The 15850-nt window shown below is 42.7% G+C and overlaps 1 long non-coding RNA gene across 2 annotated transcripts; it reads left to right on the plus strand.

Annotated features, from left to right (window-relative positions):
• The first annotated feature begins 2487 nt into the window (after nt 1-2487).
• LOC123331360 lies at nt 2488-14908 on the plus strand. Of its 2 annotated transcripts, XR_006547942.1 has the most exons (4): nt 2547-2623; nt 10910-10982; nt 12535-12684; nt 14428-14908. It is a non-coding gene; the product is annotated as an uncharacterized LOC123331360 (long non-coding RNA). The 2 variants fall into 2 exon arrangements; XR_006547941.1 differs by lacking the exon at nt 10910-10982 and having other exon boundaries at nt 2488-2623.
• Nucleotides 14909-15850: the final 942 nt, after the last annotated feature.

Consider the following 15850-nt stretch of genomic DNA (forward strand, 5'->3'; position numbering starts at 1 on the left):
AAAAGACACTAAGTGTTGATGAGAATTTTTGAATTCTTAGATCCAGCCATGGCTGAAGTTAGACCAACTCATGGGTTTTCTTAGTAGTCCTAATGTATTCCCTTTTTTCTTGAGTTTCTAGCCCCTTTCAACTGAGGGTCTTGATTAGTTCAACATATCAGAAAAGTAGACAAAGAAAAAAATTAGCGTAGAGAAGGAAAAATGAGACTAATAGTAAGGTGAGCACACATCCCCACAAAATGTTTGCAGTGGACTCAGTATCTTTGTTGGCACTGGCCTGCAAACTCACCTCAAACTACATAGCAGGTAACGCAGGGGCCACCTGATCACTGACACTAATTAGAGGACCCAGAAGAAGAAAACTAAGCAAATGCTCAGGAGAAATATTATTATTCCTGGTTATAAAAATGGAAGAAATTTCTCCTTTGGGCTCCTTGTAAAGATGTCGTGTGAAAGAATGAATCATACCCTCAAAAATATTCCTACAATAAATCCAACAATGAAATAATGACTTTCATGGGACTGTTTCTAGTAATGTCTTCTAAAGTGGACCGATGACATCACACCAGAGCCTAACTCAATGAGGACTGCTTTACAGTCCAGGAGTTCTGCCAGTCACGGATATGGCTCTTTGCTAACACGCTTGGTCAAAGTGACTCCTCCAACGGGAACATGCTGCCACATCCGCCTCTAGGTGACGGAAACGGTTTAGGGCCATAACCCAGTTACAATTCCTTTGCTTTGGGAAGCTGATCTATGTCTAATTTTCTGTGGTAATTAGATGAATCGTTGTCTATTGAGGCCATTTATACTTTCATGCCTTAATGCAATGTCATACACAAAGAAGACAGTGGGCCACAAGACAGAGGCTTCCTCTCTAGTTTTCTAGAAGGGATACCGCCCTGATTTAAAGGAGTCTTCCTGCCTACAATCTGACAGAGACACAGGGTTTTTGTTGCTGCTTTTTAATCTAATGAATTTCTTTTTTCTTTTTTTTTTAATTTCTATTTGTTGAATTTCTTTTTTTCTTAATGAGGTTGCTTTTTTTATATTATTATTGAAGTATAGCTGAGGCACAATGTTGCGCTAGTTTCTTTTTCTTTCTTTCTTTTTTTTTTTTGGCCACACCACACAGCATGCAGGGTATTAGTCTTAGTTCCCCAACCACCAAGGATTGACCATGCCCCCTTGCAGTGGAAGAGCTGGTTCTTAATTAACCACTGATTGTCCCAATGTTGTTAGTTTCTATACAGGGTTTCAGTAAAGTGTACAGCAAAGTAATTCACTTATCCATACAAATGTATCTATTCTTTTTCAGTTTTCCCCTTATATGTTTTGTAAAAAATATCGAGTATAGTTTCCTATGCTACACAGTAGATTCTCGTTGGTTATCTATTTTATATGTAATAGTGTTCATATGTTAGTCCCAAACTCCTAATTTATCCTACCTTCCCTTCTCCTTTGGTTACCCCATCAGTTTATTTTCTTTGTCTGTGGGTCTATTTCTGTTTTGTATAAAAGTTCATTTGTATCATGTTTTTTAGAGTCCACATATAAGTGAAATCACCTGATATTTGTCTTTCTCTATCTGGTTTAATTCACTTAGTATGATAATCTCTAGGTCCATCCCTGTTGCTGCAAATGATATTACTTCATTCTTTTTAGTGGTTAAGTAGTATTCCATTGAATAAATATACCACATCTTCTTTATCCATTCATCTGTCAATGGACACTTAGGTTGCTTCCATGTCTTTGTTATTGTAAGTAGTGCTGCAATGAACATAGAGGTACATGTATCTTTTCAAATTATGTTTGTTTGTTTGTTTCCCAGATATATATTCAGGAGTGGAATTGCTGGATCATATGGTAGCTCTGTTTTCAGTTTGTAAAGGAACCTCCATACTGTTCTCTATAGAAGCTGTACTAGTTTACATTCCCACCAACAGTGTAGGAATGTTCCTTTATCTCCACACTCTCTCCAGCAGTTATTATTTGTACTTTTTGGCAATGGCCATTCTGACCAGGGTGAGGCGGTACTACTTTGCTGAAGTTTTGACCTGCAGCACTAACTGTGTGGCTAGCACGGTGGAGTTCAAAGCCAGGCAGTCCCTGCTTGATGGCAGAAGATGTTTCTCAACATATGAGTTGAATGTATGATCATCGCACCCTCGAAGTGTATCTAATAAAGGTTTTCTGCTCCTGTTGAGATGGAAAAGTCTATAACATCCCTAGCAACACTTCACTCTCTGGATGTAATCTTGGAAGCTAGGTTTTTAGCATTGTATGTGTCTGTATGGTCAGGCTGCTCAGGATGGCTCTCTTGCTCTCTGAACACCCCCTGCCTGACCAGTGCTTGCTCCCCCTGCACCCTGTGCACACAGCTGACCTTCCCACTTATTTGCCCCAGACCCCAGCTGGTGACTGTGCTTATCAAGGGGGCGGTGAGGGGCGTGCCCCTCTGCTGGTTTCCGTGGTAACTAGTGAGCCCACCTGAAGTCAATTCCCCCTGTAATTAGTAACCTCTTTATTCCTTCCCCTCCTCTGCGGGAGTGAAGACTGCTGCCATGTCCTGCCTGCCATCAGCTGCACACAGTGGAGTGTTGCTTCAGGACCTTTCTGATGGGTAAGCTCGGCTTTCCACTAAACCACTGATGTCTCTGTTGCCAACTGCAAGCTCTTTCTTTGATCTTGAAACTGGGCAAGGGCAGGCCTTGTAGGCCTGCAGGGTGCAGCTCAGCAGTGTCCTACCAACTCTTTTTATTTATATGGTCATTATCCATTTTTTTAATGTGCAAACAAGTTCATCTCTAATAGGCACAAATTTTAATGTATTCCTTTCCCTCAGTTTGTATTTCCACTCTATTTCCTCCATAGAATTTCATTCTAATGTAATATATTTTTATATGTGAAAGTCTTTTGCTGATATTTATCTTCAAGTACATTTTGTAAATTGAAATTAATTTTTTAATTCTTGTGACTATAAAATTCTTAGTGTTAAAATTTTCAACTGGATTCAGTTATTCATTACAATAGATATTAATATGTGATTGATCAAAACAACATAACTGTATTACAAATTATAATACATACTTAAACATAAGAAATAACATTTTATGAAATAGGTTCCTCTTGATGAGATCAATGGGACTTTTTTCACTAGTTTGTATATGCATGGATGAATATTACTTACTGGTAGGATGAGACAGGATTCAACATAAGTTCTAGTGCTTCTTTTTGCTTTTATAAATATAAGCATTGATAAACCTGGCTCACATAACCAATTAGATGGGAATGGAAACAATTTTGTTTTCTCAATTCAACTCAATTATATTCTAATTTATAGTCATATTTATTTATATTTTTGGACTTTAAGCTCATATATATATTCTTATGATTAATATAACATACAATTACTATATAATATGTTATATATATAATATATTAGCTGGGAAATATTGAAGGCAAAAGGAGAAGAGGGCAGCAGAGGATGAGATGATTGGATAGCATCCCTGACTCAATGGACATGAACTTGGGCAAACTCTGGGAGATGGTGAGGGACAGGGAGGCCTGGTGTGCTACAGTCCATGGGGTCACAAAGAGTCAGAAATGACTTAATGACTGAATAACAGCAACAAACATTATATATTCAAATATTTGATTCCTGTATATTCTGTTCTGCTATGTTATATTCAGAAAATCACATAATGTTCCATGTTAAGATAATTTTTAGTGATCTTTGAAAAAATTACTTGGCCTTCCTTTAATTTAGCTGAAAGCAAAGCATTAGACATCATAATATTTAAAAAATTAGTCTTTACATTCTATCACTAAGGCCATTTACTTGCTCAAAGCTATCAATTTCAGTTGCCCCTTTTTTCAAGCTCTGGACTTCTACACCCATTGTGAGATTCAGGATGCGTGAGTGGTACACAGAGCAGAGAAGCACAATTGTGATGGGGGCAGGAAAAGGACGGGCACGCTGTCTCCTCTGCAGGTCGATACTCACATGGAAATTAAGGCTCTGGAAAAAGGCGCCCTTAAAATTCACTCTTTATACCCTCATCCCTTAGAAAGGTACTTATTAAACTTAAGAAATGAAATAGGCATCTCAGTTTGAGTGTCAGTGTTCTAGTGAAGAAGAAAACATTTTATTAAAATATAGGAACTTACTAAAAAGTACTATAAAGAAGCAGCCAGTGGTAAAATTCTGGAGGGAGGGTGCTGTGTGAGAAAGACCCTGGGAGAGGCCTTGTGACAGGTGCCACTGCACTGAAGTCCAAGGACAAGCACAGGCAGCATGCAGAGCTGGGGAAGCACGTTCTAAGCAGGCGGAACAGCAAGTACACAGGTCCCACTGGGATTATGCTTGGGTGCACATGAGTGGCAGGAATTAGGCTGGTATGGCTGGAGCACGGTGGACAGGGGAGGTGTGGAGCAAAGTGAGGCCAGAGAAATGGGCAGGGCCAGGTTGGGTAGGCCCCTGTGGGAGCTGCCTATTGTTCTCAGTGCAGTCCATAGCCATTTGAAGTTTACCAGGGGAATGATAGGAGCTAAGCTGTGTTTTAGAGAGATCATTCCAGATACTAAGATATGAGGCAGTGGATGACGCAGAAGTAAGAATAAAACCAGCAAACAGCTGGTGGCCTTAGACTAAGGCAACTGTCCACAAGGGGAAGAACAGAGTCTCAGGATAGGGGAGGAAGAATAGAGCTATAAGAGGCGGTGAATTAGGACAATACTTTGTAGAAAAGGCCTACAGGAATTACTGATGAATATAGACTGTAAAGAAAGGGAAAGAATCTACCTGTAGGATAAATTCTATTAAGTGGGATTACTTAACTATGTCTAGGACATATTTCAACATCAGAAAATTTGAACCCAGTGGTGCTGGGCAGCTATCTGTGTCATGGCACTGATTGCTTTTTTTTTTTTTTTTTTTTTGGCTTATCATACTGTTCATGGGGTTCTTGTGGTGAGAACACTGAAGTGGTTTGCCATTCCCTTCTCCAGTGGACTGTGTTTTGTCAGAACTTGCCGCTATGACCCGTGTGTTTTGGGTGGCCCCTGAACGACATGGCTCATAGATTCATTGAGTTATGCAAGCCCCTTTGCCACAACAAGATCCATGAAGGGGCTCAACTCAATGGACACAAATCCGAGCAAACTCCAGGAGACCTGAAGGACAGGGAAGCATGGTGTGCTGCAGTCCATGGGGTCACAAAGAGTCGGACATGACTTAGTGACTGAACAACAACTAAGTGACCAAGAACGCCAGCCTGAAAATCTACCTGGAAAAGCAATAATGTGGATCCTACTCATGGCTATTTGCTCCAAATCACCATCCATGTACCAGGCATGAAATCTGCCACATAAAATCTCTGAAAATTAGGTCCATTTTTGAGGGGGAATTCTTATTGCCACAGTTCTTGTTAGTTCAAAGTATATGCCTATCAAGTTTTAAGTGAATATTTTGTCAGTTCAGTTCAGTTCAGTCGCTCAGTCTTGTCCGACTCTTTGCGACCCCATGAATCGCAGCACGCCAGGCCTCCCTGTCCATCACCAACTCCCGGAGTTCACCCAGACTCACGACCATCGAGTCAGTGATGCCATCCATCCATCTCATCCTCTGTCGTCCCCTTCTCCTCCTGCCCCCAATCCCTCCCCGCATCAGAGTCTTTTCCAATGAGTCAACTCTTCACATGAGGTGGCCAAAGGACTGGAGCTTCAGCTTTAGCATCAGCCCTTCCAAAGAAATCCCAGGGCTGATCTCCTTCAGAATGGACTGGTTGGATCTCCTTGCAATTCTGTAACTATTAGCAAATAGGAGTTTTGAAAGTAAAGTAAATATTTCAAAATTATCCGTAATTTAAATAATTTTGATCAACCTAGCAAGAGAAATGATCTGTTCTTTCTCACTACAGAAAATAGTATAAAACTGTTGTTACACAAAGAGGTGATTATAAAGAGCACACAGCCAAAATTTAAGGGAAGAAGTATGATAGAAATGTGTCAGGAAGGTAATTAATAAAATGTTACATGATCTTTCTTGATGTTGCGATGATTATGGTATTTGTCAGCATTTTGAAATTTGCAATTCATTGTTATTTCTCAGCCTAAATGAATATTTATTGTCACATTCAATTTGTATTTTAATTTTGTATTATTTATGTAAAGAGGGCTCTGCAAATCATTTAAGCTTTAGGCCTAAAAAACCTGCCCCTGGCTAGCGGCATCACTTACAAGATGGGGAAGTCTTGGCAGGGAGCGGAAGATTGTTGTTGTTTTGGGGGCTGTGGTATTGGATGGGTTATCAGTAGTGGGTTTGTTTTTTTTTTTTTTTTTTGAAGGGATGAGCCTAGGTTAAGTTAGAAATGACCATTAGACATCCAAATGGAGCTAGACAGTGGAATCAATAGTTCTAGAGCTCAAGAGTTCTGGGTTGGAGACATCAGATTGAGCATAATTAGTGCACAGTTGGTATTTAAAACCCAAGAGTCTATGAAATTAGCTGGGGAAGGAGTTTATAGAGATGGAAGAGAAGCAGGTTCCTGACAGAACTCTGGGGTCATCAACGTTTAGATAGTTAGTTAAAAAAAAAAAAAGACTCAAGAGAAGAGGCTTGGCAGCAATAGCTGAGCGGGGAAGCCAGGAAAGTGGGAGCCCAGAGGCCTGGAGGAAATGACTCCATGGAAATGGGGAGGTCAGTCAGGCCAAACCCTGCTGTGAGGCCAAGAAAGACAAAGATGGAGCTGGCCCAGGGCTTTGGCCACTGGTAACTCTGACAAGAGTAATTTCCCTAAAGTGGTGGATAAAGAACAACTGGGTGTGGAGAGTTTGGGAGAGTGTGGATGATGAGGAAGCAATGGCGATGCCTGGAGACATCCTTCTTAAAGAGTGTAGGTGTGGTGGGAGCAGAAGAAGGCCAGTAGCTAGAGGAGTATGGGCCCAAAGGAATGTAGTTGGATTTTCACTTTAAATGTGTGATATTCAGGCATATTTGTGTGTGGATGGGAATGAACCAGTAGAAAGGAAACTTGATGATGCAGGAAAGAATGGGGATAATTGCTGAGGAATCTGGGTCCAGATGGAAACATTTAGCTTAAGTGAGAGCCAGGACAGAGGGATGGTGGAGAGTGTGGTTACCAATGCAGGTTGAGGATGGATCTGGTGCTGCACACTGAGGTGTCCTCATCGGATCGCATCTATTTTCTCTGTACAGCATGGACATTTGGAGTCAGAGAACAGCTCTTCTCTTCTGACTATTGGGGATGAGGGACAAGAGAAAAAGTGTTGAAGATTTGAGGTGAAAAAAGAAACGTAAATAGCTCTTGAGTGGAAAAGCAACACGGCTTTGCTGTTTGTACTGTTGTTGTTGTTTAGTCACTCAGTCGTGTCTGACTCTTTTGTGAACCCATGGACTATAGCCCGCCAGGTTCATCTGTCCAAAGGACTGTCCAGACAAGAATACCAGAATGGGTTGCCATTTCCTTCTCCAGGGAATCTTCCCAACCCGGGGATCAAACCCATGTCTCCTGCATTGGCAGGCAGGTTCTTTACTGCTGAGCCACAGGGGTGGCCTGCTGCTTGTATACTTTTCTACAAAATTGTAAGCTCTTTGAGGGATGAGCCTGTGATACCCATTTCCAGAAACCCTATAGAGCTAATATGGCATCTGGCACAAGTAGGCCCCTGAGGCACTCCTGTTGGATAGGTGGGTGGGTGGATGAATGGGAGCAGTCTTAGAGAAATCCAAACGTAGAAATACACTTCATCAAATGAAGTAAAAGACTTCACCCAATGATGTGGGGCAGGGAGGATATGAGTGATCAGGAGGATTTTCCATGGGAGTGTGGCATGAATAAAGATGTAAGTGTAGCATCTTCTAGGAAGACTTTTCCCCAACTTGGGCAGAGATATGCATGTTTGAGACAATGGGGAGATACATTCATGTGTGTTGGTGAGAGAGGCCCACGTGTGCTGTGCCTTGAAGGTTGTGCTGAGGAGTTTGGATTCCAGCTGAAATTAGCAGCATGTATGTGGTGCCCAGGTTGAGACTTCTACTTGAAGGCTTAATGAACACAACCTGAAAAAACTGAAATTTTAAAACCACTACTAGTTTCATGTCACTCAAAAAGTAGAAACTTAAAAAAGTACAGACTTCTGTTTCTTGGGAAGCCATCTGAATGGGTCTTTATACTACAAAAATGTAAAGTGTGTGGCTCTCTAAAATGAAGATGGTATTAACTCCAGAGGCTAAGCTCCTCTGTAAGACAAGGGAACAGGTTACTGCTGAGGGTGCAGAAAGAGTTGCATCTCTGCAGATATTTCCCTCAGAAAAATGGTTTCTTACACTCACTGGCAGATGCTTGTGTTCTACTTGGATGGATGTGTTCTTGTTCAGGCAATGTTCATAGGAGGCCAAAGGCAGAAGGGTGGGAATGGTGAGTGGAAAATGACTTCACCTTACCAAGGGGACTGGTTTGAGTTTGGCAGGATTTAACCTGGTCTGAACGTCTGTCTCCTGCCCATCATATCAATGAAGATCGATTAGCCCAGAAAGTACTATTATAAGAGTACTGTATTAGGATGTGGTTGTCCAGAAATCCTCCTGCAGAGGAAAGCTATGTTTCTCTTGAAAGGAATGAATATCATTGCTGTCAATCACCCAGGGAAGAGCTAGATCCTAGAACAGGAAATAAAGATTGGGAAGGTTGATCTTAGACTAGAGAAGAGGAGAAATTCCTTTCATTCACTGGGACTTGGGTGATGGGTCTGCATGCTTTGAGTACTTCCACAGATGGGTGTGATGACTGTTTTGTAGGCAGGTCAAATTTTAAACAACTATAACTCAGTATATCAGCCTGTATATTCAGAGAAACCATATCTCTTAGTCCCTGCAGGTTGAGGAAAGTCTCAGTCTTCTTCCCGTGCTTCCCCTAGCCTTAAGTTAAGTTCAGCCTAAGCAAGGTAGTGGGGAAAGAAGAATGCACTGGGACGTGTTTGGGTCCTAATGAGGAAGGGCAGAATAGGGCCTTTCTCAGAGGCCAGGGTGATGAAAGCATTATACGAAAACTGCCATGCGCCACAGCACAGCAATCCCTGGGGACCATGGGCAGCAGTGGTGGGAGCTTGGTGGTTTTGCAAGGATGTTATTAGACATGAGACATCAGACACCCTACAAGGAATTCTCTGAAATAACTGGGAGAGATTCTACAGAAGCCAGTGGCCAAAATCATACTTTAGCAATTTAATAAAAAGTGTTAGGGTTTAAGTAGGTCATATAAAGCAATTCCATATCCCTTTTCCAAATTTGAAATGGATAGAGATTTAGACATAGGGGTCAAAATACGAAAATATCAGCCTATTGTCACCAGCACTGACTTGGATGTTGCATCCAAATGACGGCAAATGATCAGACAGCAGACACACCAGCCCTGCAGGGGCAGTATTCCTCGGAGGAAAACACAGAGACAGAAGCAGTAGAATACGTGTCAGTGCTCACTGTCCTCTGCCTTCTAGGCATGATCAGTGGAGCCAGATGTCAGATTCCAGGAAACAGACCCTGACTCTTAGATTGTGAACTTATAAAGATATGTTTTTTAAGGAAACAGGCTTCCCTGGTGACTCATATGGTTGAGAATCTGCCTGCAACGCAAGAGACCTGGGTTTTATCCCTGGGTCAGGAAGATCCCCTGGAGAAGAGAATGCCTACCTACTCCAGTATTCTTACCTAGAGAATTCCATGGACAGAGGAGCCTGGAGGGCTACTGTCCACCAGGCTCCTCTGTCCATAGGGTCACAAAGAGTTGGACACTCCTGAGCGACTAACACTTTCATTTACACTATTAAGAAAACACCAAGCCATCCTCTGGAGTATTTGGTGGTCAGAGTACCACACAAGTTTCTAGTATAGGAGAACCCTGGCTCCGGCCCCTCCCCTTGTATAACTGGCTCTTGGGTGTGGGGGAGGGGTGGGTCCAGGCTTTGCCTCTGCAGCTGGAGCAGCATGGCTCATCCCAGGATTCAGGACCTTTCTCCTGGCCTGTTCTGGAGGCTGCATCCAAGCCTAGAGATTACCTAGGACTGGCTGCTTTCAGCCGGGGGCTGTAAATTGCTTCCTGAGATCTTTGCAGCCAACTCCTTTTCTAGAAGGCTGATTGGTAAAAACCAGTCTCAGACAAATTAAGACATATCTTTCTGAGCCTCACCCAACTGCAGGCCTTCTTGGGGAGGGGCAAGGTCTACCTAAGGGAGTTTACTTCTCAGTGGAGCAGCAAATGTGCATGTCCTGAGGCAGGCTACTGTGAAAGAGAATATCCAGAGTAAGCTGAATTTCAGTCTTCTCCCAAATCATCAATCAGCTTATTCATTCATCTACCCTTGGGGAGAAGGAGTGAAGAGTTGGAAAGTCTTCAGAAAAACCTTCCACTGATGCTTTCTGTTCCTGGGGAAGAAATACAAGTTTCTTGTCCTTTATGGAAATGTACAGCAGCTCTGAATTAAAAGTGAACTGGATCTAAAAGTTCTGGACATGACGGTGATGGTTCCACAACAATATAAATGTATTTAAAACCACTGAACCATTCACTAAAAAATGATTAAAATGGTAAATTTTAGTTATGTATGTTTTTACCGTGGTAAAGCAAACAAATGGACAAAGTGAATCTAATCCTGGTTTTTGTTTTGCTTTATTTTGAACAGTTAATATATTCACAAGATTTTAAATTTAAAAAATGAAATGGCACCTCTTCTGTCTTTTTGAGCCAATTCATTTTCTTCTCCAGAGGCAAACAATAAATACCAGCGTTTTGGTATTCTTTCAGAGATATTTTATGCAGACACAAGCAAATACTTAAAAAATATATATATATTTTTACACAAATGGTATCAAACTTACACTGTTCTACAGTTTGCTTTTTCAGCTTAATGAAATTTCTTGAGGAACATTTCAGATCAGCATATCAGAGTTCCAGCATTCATAGGTACCTATTTTGCCATGCATGGATGGCTCACAGTTGATTTAATTAGTCCTCCTTTAGAGTGCAAATCTAGATGTTTCTACCCTTTTACTATCCCAAACACTAATGAACCTCTAATATGTTTTGTTTCTCACCTGTATCTCGGAGAAGGCAATGGCACCCCACTCCAGTACTCTTGCCTGGAAAATCCCATGGACGGAGGAGCCTGGTAGGCTGCAGTCCATGGGGTTGCTAAGAGTAAATTCCCAAACATGGAATTATCTAACCATGGTTTTAATCGTTTTTAACATAGGCAAACTTACCTCTAATACTCTTTTTAAAATTAATTAATTTTCTTCTGGTTCCACTGGGTCTTCGTTGCTGTACTCGGGCTTTCTCTAGTAGTGGTGAGAGGGGACAACTCTGCTGCAGAGCACAGGCTTCTCGCTGCAGTGGCTTCTCTTGCTGCAGAGCGCAGGCTCCGGTCCATGGGCTTCAGTAGCTGCAGTACGAGCAGCATCTGTGGCGCACAGGCTTAGGCGCTCTGTGGCCTGTAGAACCTTCCCGGACCAGGGATCGAACCCACGTGCCCTGCATTCTGTGGCCTGTAGAACCTTCCCAGACTGGGGATCGAACCCATGTGCCCTGCATTCTGTGGCCTGTAGAACCTTCCCAGACCGGGGATGGAACCCACGTGCCCTGCATTCTGTGGCCTGTAGAACCTTCCCAGACCGGGGATCGAACCCACATGCTCTGCATTCTGTGGCCTGTAGAACCTTCCCAGACCAGGGATCGAACCCACGTGCCCTGCATTGGCAGGTGGATTCTTACCCACTGTACCACCAGGGAAGTCCTTAACTTTTAGTACTCTTCAATAGACACTGGAACTGAGTAAGATCTCTAATCTGACAAGCTAGCCAGAAAAGTGATGATATGTATCCCACTCATAAACCAATGCACCACACTTCTGTATGTGTAATAACGTGGGAAAACCATCAAGTGAACCCCAAGAAATAATGTCTATTTTCAAAGAGAAACTTTTTCTGACAGCAGTCTGGTCAGTCTATAACTGCCTGACTATACAGGTGTTTTCCTTAAATAATTCCTTACATTTTCCCCAATATAATTTCCTCATATTTCTATATATGTTATCTGTTTTGTTCTGTAATAATTCAAGAACCCCATTAAGTTATCCAGAGAAAATGACTACATGCTATGACAGGTAAGAAAACAAAAGAATAGAGGCCAAGTGAAATTGCAGCTAGTTTGATGTCACCCAGCAAGTTAGTGGAAGAGTCTGGATTAAGATTCAGGCTCAAAATAATAATAGGGACTTCCCTGGAGTCCAGTGGTTAAGACTTCATCTTCCAGTGCAGGGGGATATGGGTTCTATCCCTGGTCTGGAAGCTAAGATCCTACATGCCTCTGGCAAAAAAAAAAAAAAAAAAAAAAAGAAGCAATATTGTAACAAATTCAATAAAGACCTTTAAAAAGTCCACATAAAAAAAATAAATGACCCAGCTCAATAACCTAACTCTGTGCCTTTTCACTAATCTATATTGTCCTGTTTATCCAGCTCTCAGCAATAAAGGAAGTGTTCTGAACATACTGGGCTTGGGAGAGGTCTCAGTTTATAGTTGGCCAATGACTGCCTCACTGCTTATAACTTTGCCCTGATGCTCCCTTATGCTGAAGATGAACAGAGAGGATCTCTCAGGAATAAAAGGTAAGTCTGAGCTTTGGTTGATACCACTACCCAGGAGGAACCAGAGGGGAATGAATTTTGATTTTGCACCACAGGAAACACTTTTTCATATTATGTGCACGAAAATGCTATGAGCTACTCAAAACCCTTGCCATGCAATGCAGCACAGGGTGGCATGGAAAAGAACAACTCCAGCACTGCAAGCCATTCTGGGGTCACCAAACAATACCCATTGTACCGATGCAGTAACTGTGTGTATATATTTGGTCAACAAGGAATTTACTCAGGCTAATCTTTGAGCCATAGTAGACACAGTAACGAATTCTTCAAAGTTAGTATTTCTAACCTTGGTCTATGAAAGAGTCTGTTCTGAGTGCTGTAACAAGCTAGCCTCCAACCTTACACCTACCTCTGCCATGGTGAGATAGTGGCTGTATGGGGCGGGGTTGGGGGACTGTACTCCTGGTGATCACAGAGGTGATGTCATCACCAAGGCCCAGTGAATGGTTCCCATTGCTTGGGAGGCTAGGAAATGAGTTTTCCAGTGTGCTTGGGAGAAAACGAAGAATTAAGGTAAATACAGCAATCTGAAGAAAGAAGTGGCAACCTACTCACTCCAGTGTTCTTGCCTGGAGAATTCCATGGACAGAGGAGCCTGGCGAGCTATAGTCCCTGGGGTTGCAAAGAGTCAGACATGACTGAGCGATTAACACACACACACACAGCAATCTCTCTACTCTATCAACATAAACAATCTTAGAATTTCAATGGTAAAGGACACTGAAGAGGGCACCACATAGGCAAGAACTGAGACAATGAAAAGAAAAAAGATCTGAACAGAATCAGATAGAGATACACAGACAAATCTTTGGTGAAAAAGAATGTGGAAATTGATTCCGTAATTAGGCTGTCTATTATGGATGACTTTGAGACTGTGTAACAAACTGCACATCCTTCTCACTTCATAACTGGAGTCAATCATTCTCAGTTGGCCATTTATAAGGTCGTGGGTTAAAGAACCATATTGGGTATTTCTAACATGAGGTGTTTGGGCAGGGAGAGTCTTACAACTGAGGTCAAGATTCTTGGCCCAGGGCACAGAGCAAGAAGGGGTTCACCTTCAGGATGGCCACCCTGGGCAGATTTATTCCTGTATGCCATGCTACACACCTCTCTTCAAGCCTGGAAAAATGAGTGAGTGAGCAGGCATCAAACGCCGAGTCCCTGGCAGAGTTATTCTAAAACCACACACCAAGACAAATCTCTGGGCAGTTAAAAAACAAACAACAATAACCGAGGCATCCCAGCTATTCTAAATAGGGCGGGAGCTTCATTACTTCAAACCCAAATTCCTGTGAACTTGGCAACCTCTCAATTCTGAAACAAACATCCCTTGCCAGCCACGATGTTTAAACAAAGCTAAGCCCTATCCTCTGAAGTACAAGTTTTCTCTAACCTCAGAAATGTGTCTGTGTAGGGGGGCCCATGACAGTGGGTTTAGGAGAATGTGACTGTGTTCAAGTGTGTGTCTGGTTTATTGTGTGTATTTGTGTTACTCTGTGTAGCTGCATGTATGTGTCTGCATGTTTGTGAAATCCAGACCAGGAGAGAGGAAGGTAACTCAAGTGGCTCCAAGTTTTACCTTAAATCATGTGAAACGCTAGTTAATTGGCTGAAGGTAAAAAGAAACCTACCGGGAACTGACATTAGGGCCATTAAGAACCTCCCAGAGGACCTAACGTTTGCTGGCTCTGTAATCACAAGCACCTGCAAAGTTCTGCCTGGCTGAGGACCGAGCAGGATACACCTGGCAGCCAATATCTGCCTGGAGGAAGGAAGACAGGCCTGCAACCCAGCAGAGGAGTGCCAGCCCCTCACCTGTGCTCTGCCGTCACACTCAGGTGCACTGTGCGTGGGTCTGCCTGTCAGCTGGCACTGAATCCTACCACCCCGTTCCAGGCCTGACTATCTGCTTTGTGTTCCCAGAGACCTGTTGCCCCTGCCTGTGTGCACCCAGGAAGACCCTGGTTTCTATAACAACAGACCCCGTGCCCCCAGAGTTTCCTCTCACTCTGAGTTTAGGCCACCTGCCAATCTGCCCCGACTCTGCCCAGCCCTCATCCTGCCCATGCTTGTCCCCACCCAGACACCAGCACTGAGCATCAGTGTTTCCCACGGGTGCAAAGAGGAAAATGGAGAATCAGTAAATGTCAATAAAAGGAGAGCTTCTGTAAGTCATTCTAATCTTGGCACAGTTCGTATTGCCTTCACCACTGCTTTATCTAGGTTCTTGAAAGTTTACAGTGAGATTAGGAAATCGGCCATCATTGCCTTGCAGTGACATATTTTGCAATAGTCCTTTTGAACGGCAGTTGATTCAAGATGTTTTCAGATCTAGACGCAGCATTGTGCCGCATTTATGGCCATGATACCTTTTGCTGGAGTTGTCTTTTCACTTGTAGGGTTTTTCTCAGAGTCCATCTTGGCGAGAAGAGAGCAGGTGAAGTGTTGCTCTGTGACCTTGCTGCAAACTGGAAGGAATCATGCTTTCAAGTCTGAAGGATCGTGACTGTTGTATTGTGACCATATTCACATTTGCAGTCTTTCTCATAACTAGAAGAGCCACTTGACAAATGTGTGCTCTGAAGGCGCCAATAGAACTGCCTATTGCAATGTGGCTCTGGGCGCTGCAGGCTGCATAAGCAATTGCTCTTACAGCTGGAGGGCCAAGCGTGAGCATCCGTCCTCTGGGTGGATTCGGAGCTAGTTCCTTCCCCACCAATCTCAGTTGCTAAGAGCAGGTGACCTCACAAACCATTTTAGCAACTTTCACTGCTGGGAATCATTCTCTTGGGAACCTCAGAAGCTGGCAAAGTAAATCTTGTGCTCTGTTTATATTCTGATAACACTGACTAAAAACCTCTCCTTTAAAGAGGAAAGGTTTATCCTAAACAAAGGCAACTGACGAAAGAGATTTCTGTCGTGTGGCTTTGAAGGTGTTAATGGAATAATAGTAATTGCTTAAATTTTGATAAGGGTTCCAGAGTTCTCTTCTGAGCTCCATTTCATTTGATATTTGCAGTTACCACGTGAAAGAGGCAGGGTTGACCTTGACCAGCTTCGCTGTCAGCAGCTCAGTGGGATTAAATGACTTGCCAATGTCACAAGGTGAGTCATTGGCACCAAT

This window comes from Bubalus bubalis, chromosome 23 (assembly GCF_019923935.1).
Source record: "Bubalus bubalis isolate 160015118507 breed Murrah chromosome 23, NDDB_SH_1, whole genome shotgun sequence".
Taxonomy (NCBI): Eukaryota; Metazoa; Chordata; class Mammalia; order Artiodactyla; family Bovidae; genus Bubalus; species Bubalus bubalis.